We start from the raw sequence: 4,541 nt of genomic DNA on the forward strand, positions 1-4,541 counted from the left end.
TCTTCCAGTTACTTCTGCGCTTAACATGAACACTTATTCATGCCATTTAATGTTTTTGAAAATCTGATCTTCATTACTGCATAGTGTTTCTTACTATGTCTTGTACATAAATTGCATGCTTCTGGGCCAGGAGCAGTGGCTCATGCCTGTGATCCCAGCGTTTTGGGGCGCTGAGGCGGGCGGATAATGAGGTCAGGAGTTTGAGACCAGTCTGGCCAACACCTGCTCTTGGTTCTGTGCACAGCCTTAATTGCATTGTCACGTGCAACTCCAGGTAAGAAACCTTCCCAGCATGCTAACTCTGGGGCACCCACTAACCAAGGGAGCTCCCTGTACACCCCACCATCCCCACATGGGATAGGGTTTTGGATGCCTGCAAACGTGTAGGGAAGAAACGGGGTCTCATTCCATCTTAGCTAGAAAATGATTACAAATTCCTGCCAAACTGGTTTTAAAATGTGGTTTTGCTCTTCCTAAGCTGGTGCTCAGCAAGGAGAAGGTCATGTTCGGTTCGAGTGCCAAGATCTGAAGCCCAATAGCAAGAATCCAGACAATTTCACGTCCGGCATCTCCCAGGCTTTTCCGGAGCTGGAGATTAACTCAGACCTCAAGGCTCCACTTAGGGAGCTGAGTTTTACAGCAGCCAAGGAAATTGAAATTGGTGATGATGAGAAAGCTATCATAATCTTTGCTCCCATTCCTCAACTGAAATCTTTCCAGAAAATCCAAGTCTGGCTAGTATGTGAATTGGACAAAAAGTTCAGGAGGAAGCATGTTGTCTTTATTGCTCAGAGAATTCTGCCTAAGCCAACTCGAAAAAGCTGTACAAAAAATAAGCAAAAGCATCCCAGGAGCCATACTCTGAAAGCCATGCATGACTCAATCACCAAGGACTTGTTCTTCCCAGATGAAATTGTGGACAAGAGAATCCACGTGAAGCTGAATGGCCACCGTCTCATAAAGGCTCATTTGGACAAAGCATAGTAAAACAATGCAGAACACAACATTGAAACTTTTTCTGGTGTCTAAGAAGCTCACAGGCAAGGATATAAATTTAGAATTCAAGTATAAACAAAAATGACTAAAGTATATTCACAGTAAAAAAAAAAAAAGTGGCTTATCCTGCTTGATGGAATCAGAAAAGTTGATGGCAAAAAAGATAATCTGCAAAATTCTGATACAAATGACAAAGAATCATTTCAACAATATGACCAGACAGATGCTTCTCTTTTATGTGTATGATTATCATTTAAAATATGGAATTTAAGGTAAAGCTAACTCTGCTTTTAAAGGATGGCTGGAATAAGGACATTCTGTTATTTGTTTGTTTGCTTTTTTTTTTTTTTTTTTTTTTGAAATGGATTCTTGCTCTTGTCGCCCAGGCTGAGGTGCAGTGGCGCAATCTCGGCTCACTGTACCCTCTGTCTCCTAGATTCAAATGATTCTCCTGTCTCAGCCTCTGGAGTAGCTGGGATTACAGGCGTGAGCCACCATGCCCAGGTAATTTTTGTATTTTTAGGATAGACAGGATTTCACCATGTTGGCCAGGCTGGTCTCGAATTCCTGACCTCAGCTTATCTGCCTGCCTCGACCTCCCAAAGTGCTGGGATTACAAATGTGAGCCACCACGCCCGGCTTGTTTGCTTCTTAATATGCTTTTTAACCTGAAAGGAACCTTCAAAAGCAAGTGGTCAAATCCCCTTGTTTTTCCCTTTCTCAGGTGAGACAGCGAAATGTGAGGCAGCTCACCTTTCTCAGGTGAGACAGCTAAGGCCCAGAGAAAGGGTGTGTCTTGCCTAACATTGCCAATCCCTTCACCTACCTTGCAAAAATGGACGCTATCTTATTCCTCTTACTATTTTCAGCTTCCAAGCTGGTGCTTTTTATATACAGTTGTAGGCACCCAATTAATCTAATTTAGAAGAACTGGACTTTATTTAACACTTTTAACAATGACTTGAGATTTTCTTACTGCTAGTTGCAGGTTCACCTTTGTTTCTGGTGAACCATGGCAAAATGCAATTTCTTGAGCATCGTCATTTGAAATAAACAAGGCTCCTTTCCTGACACTAAGCAGAGAGGAATTATGCTGACAATTCTGATTAGCTTTCTGTATCCTCTCTGAGAAACAGCACTCTAAAACCATCTTAGCTGGGCTCAGAACAGCTCAGACGGTAATATTATTTACCAGTTAATTGGAGGCAGGAAGCCAGCTCTCCTGCCCAACAAACACACCAGCAGAGACTTAGGAAGACCTTCATCCATCGCCAGAATGGCTGAACCCAGATGCTCTCTAAGGCTCTCTTTCTTCTCCATCAGCTCCAAGTATGAGATTTATGAATACTGAAGAGCGTCACAGTGCTGTTAAAAGGTATGTCTTCCAGAATATTAGTTTCTATGGAACTAAAGCTTAATGACAGGACTCCATTTATAAAACAATAATTATATGGACAAAAAAACCCACTGATATGGTTGTAACTTAATGGTGCTGTTTTTGTTAAACATTTAATTTTAAAGTAAGATGGTCTAAAACAAGTATGTTTTCCTGAGAAATTAGCATGCTGATGAATTTTGCTGTTTCTCTGATGATGCTGTAAACATACGATCTTCTAGAAGAAGATACCAACAAATTACCAAAAGGATTGTATGAAATTCTGAAAATTGCTATTATCCAATTCCACTAGAGTCTCAAAAAATGGAGTTAATAGTGGCGTTTCACAATTTCTCATTCTTGGGTTTAAAACTGAGAGGACTGTGTTTTTTCCTAGCTGTGTGCCTTGTCAAAGTATTGTTTATTACATGACATATGAAAACACAGTTGTATTCAGAAAATTAGGATTATATCTCAAAAGACAAGTGAGTATCTTTCTTAACCAAAGTTACCTGCGTCACTAAATACAGAAAATAATTTGAGTCTTGGCTCTCCATAAAATGGTAGAACACTAGAACCATTCTAGACCATAGATGCCTTCAGCCATTAGGGCTTATTTCTATCCTGGAGTCCCAGGTCAGGCTGATAGAAGTTTTTTGGTTTTTGTCTTCTTTTGTCTCATAAAGTTAGGAATAAAATTGACTTGCAATTTACAATAAAACGTTTATGTTTATACTTCACAGGTGAAGGGTATGTCTCTAAGTTTTCTTGGTAGCAATTTTAGGATTCTTCTCCAAGGGCTCATGATACACAAGAGTTTGTGGTGGGCCGCTCATGCGACCTTCAGGTGGCCTTCGTGTCTTCTCAAGCCTTGCAGTCACTCATTCATCTAACACTACGTTTCTATTTATTCCTCAATCAAAAATGTAAGCGTCAGGCTTGGTATAATGGCTCATGCCTGAAATCCCAGCACTTTGGGAGGCCGAGTGCTTAAGACCAGGACTTCAAGATCAGCCTGGGTAACGTAGCGATACCCCCTTCTCTTATTATATTATAAACATAAAAATATTTTTTAAAATAACTCTGACTCCTGAAGCAATTTAATGGATTTAATTTTACAGAAGGTGGATTTTTAACTTCTTTATTCTAATAAAAGATGAAGAAAAACATTTGGAGGCTTAACGCAAACTATTTTTTGCTACTAAAGCAAAAGCAGTCCCAGTACTTCTAGGTGTATAATTGCACCACCTAGCAACTAAATATTATCTCCAAAGTAGACATTTTTTAAAAATCAGAATAGAATGGGCACGGTGGCTCACGCCTGTAATCCCAGCACTTTGGGCAGCTGAGGTGGTGAGCGGATCAGGAGATGGAGACTATCCTGGCTAACACGGTGAAATCCCATCTCTACTAAAAATACAGAATATTAGCTGGGCATGGTGGCACGTGCCTGCAGTCCCAGCTACTCAGGAGGCTGAGGCAGGAGAATCGCTTGAACCCTGGAGGAGGAGGTTGCAATGAGCTGAGATCATGCCACTGCTCTCCAGCCTGGGCGAAAGAGCAAGACTCCGTCTTAAAAAAAAAAAAAAAAAAAAAAAAATCAGAATACTAGAGCCCCCATTTTAACTTCATCGAAATATAATTTAAATTTTATGTAATTCCCAATTTAAATAGTACATTTAGAGTTATGCAAGCAACACCACAATCAATTTTGGAACATTTTTATCAACCCCAAAAGAATCAACATACCTATTATCAGCTACTTCCCAACCTCTTATTCCTGGCCCTAGACAAATGCTAATCTATTTTCTGTCTCTCTAAATTTACTTATTCTGGAGAGATCCCGTAATGGAATTACACGGTATATCATCTTTGTGATTGACTTATTTCACCTGGCATAATATTTTCAAGGTTTATCAATGTTATAACATGGATCAGTACTTCCTTTTCGTTTCTGAGTAGTATTCCATTGTATGGATATTGCCACATTCTATTTATTCATTCATCAGTTGATGGACATTTCTATTATTTCTACTTAGCTATTATGAATAATGCTACTTTGAACATTTATGTCTAAGTTTTCATATGAACGTCTGTTTTTATTTCTCTTGGATATGTCTCAGGGTTAGGGCAATTAGCAATTAGCACCCTTGTATTATAATTGCCCTAT

General features: G+C 39.6%; 1 pseudogene; it reads left to right on the forward strand.

The window, feature by feature from the left end:
- Nucleotides 1-502: 502 nt before the first annotated feature.
- LOC101042814 (small ribosomal subunit protein eS7-like) lies at nt 503-1,081 on the forward strand (annotated as a pseudogene).
- Nucleotides 1,082-4,541: the final 3,460 nt, after the last annotated feature.

This window comes from Saimiri boliviensis, chromosome 14 (genome assembly GCF_048565385.1).
Source record: "Saimiri boliviensis isolate mSaiBol1 chromosome 14, mSaiBol1.pri, whole genome shotgun sequence".
Taxonomy (NCBI): Eukaryota; Metazoa; Chordata; class Mammalia; order Primates; family Cebidae; genus Saimiri; species Saimiri boliviensis.